At 34.8% G+C, this 1,611-nt stretch overlaps 1 long non-coding RNA gene across 1 annotated transcript; it reads right to left on the reverse strand.

Annotated features, from left to right (window-relative positions):
- Positions 1-516: 516 nt before the first annotated feature.
- LOC107736476 (uncharacterized) lies at positions 517-1,444 on the reverse strand. Its single transcript, XR_001639677.1, has 3 exons — positions 1,360-1,444; positions 724-867; positions 517-604 (listed from the first exon to the last, which is right to left on the reverse strand). It is a non-coding gene; the product is annotated as an uncharacterized LOC107736476 (long non-coding RNA).
- Between the last annotated feature and the right edge of the window lie 167 nt (positions 1,445-1,611).

Genomic DNA, 1,611 nt, shown 5'->3' on the forward strand with positions numbered 1-1,611 from the left:
AGATTTTCAAAAAACTTAATTCTGTATGATTTATAAGCTTGTTTCGACCAAAAAAAGGTCAAAATTTACTGGTATTACTATCCTTGTGGGGGCATTTGTTCCCCATAATGTAGGGAACACAAAGTACTCACACACACACTTTAATACTAATTTTGATAACTTCTATTAAAAATAAAAATTACATAAAAATAAATTGAAATTGAAACAAATAAAATACCAAATTTCCATGAAAAGTTGACAAAAAATTTCCTTTGTTAATTTATAAGTTGGCTGGCTGTGTGAACAATACTTTTCTTTAGATTAGCATTGCTATATCTATTATTCATGTCAGAATGACCAAGCAGAAAAATGCAGAACAACAAAACCACCAAGAAATTGGTTTGCTTTTCATTTGTGCCATAAAACACCCATATCAACTAATTTCAGTAAATGCATGTCTATGAATAAATGAATTATTAGTAAATATTATTCCATTATCTCAACACACAGTTTGACAGCTTGGACGTCACACCTTTTCCCAGTCCAGCTGCTCTATATCCAGCAGGTTCCTCATGAGTTCAGGAATCGCCAGAGCTGGATGAGTATCATTCAACTGGATTGCCACCTGAGAGTTGTTTTGAAAGCATTATACTTTTTGGGGGGATATTATATAGGTTGACTCGAACAAGAATTTTGTCAGATTTAAAAACAGCAACCAATTAAACATCTTTAATGTATTATCACCTTTTCAGGGAAAGCCTCAAAAGAGGTGCGCACGGGATCCCTGCAGCCAAACTTTGAAGATTTAAAGCGTCTCATGATGTCCTGCAGAGTAGCAGCCACCACAAAGTACTCCTGCTTCAAACGGAGCTCCTTCCCTTCAAAAAACTAACACATGCGCATACAAAGAAATTAATTAATATTAAAGTCATTCACACTGAAAGCTTTACAAATACAAAACATTTCATTTTCTGTCAGTTTTTCTAATAGAATTAAGCATTGTGTTTTCTGCCTGTATTATACAGTAGCTGTAAGAAAAATATTAATATACACTAGTGTATCATGACATATAAGCCAATTGTGTTGCTCAGGACTCCATATTGCCGTTTCATACTTCCTCATTGCATTACACATATCTGTGGCACTATTGCATAAGATAAGAGTTTTCAATCTGCTTATGCCAGAGAGCTAAAGCACATGTTGCATACCAGAATCTACATAGTCTAAATATACACATGACACTCAAAATGATATTTTAGTATCTAATACACATATCACAAATTCTTGCTCTCTGTCCTCTCTCTCTGCACATTCACACCATCAGGCACACACAGACACCTCACCAAGTGTTTTATAGCATTGAAAGGTGTGTGTACTTACATTGTCATTGGGGTAGAGCACCCGGGAGATGTTCTCCGCCAGGTTTCGGTCCAGTACAGCCTGGATGTAATCTCCAACATTAACTACAATTAATAGAGAGCATTTCAAAATCATACTAAATTTAGAAGTATTTGTATATAGATTTTTTTTATAAATCAATGATAAACCAGATGGAATACTCCCAGCATGTACAGTAACTTTTTAGCCACACTACTTTTGTTTTCACATGTTAGTGGTCAGACGGTGATAAAA

Source organism: Sinocyclocheilus rhinocerous, unplaced genomic scaffold, assembly GCF_001515625.1.
Source record: "Sinocyclocheilus rhinocerous isolate Xijiao unplaced genomic scaffold, SAMN03320098_v1.1 C36725432, whole genome shotgun sequence".
In the NCBI taxonomy this organism is placed as follows: Eukaryota; Metazoa; Chordata; class Actinopteri; order Cypriniformes; family Cyprinidae; genus Sinocyclocheilus; species Sinocyclocheilus rhinocerous.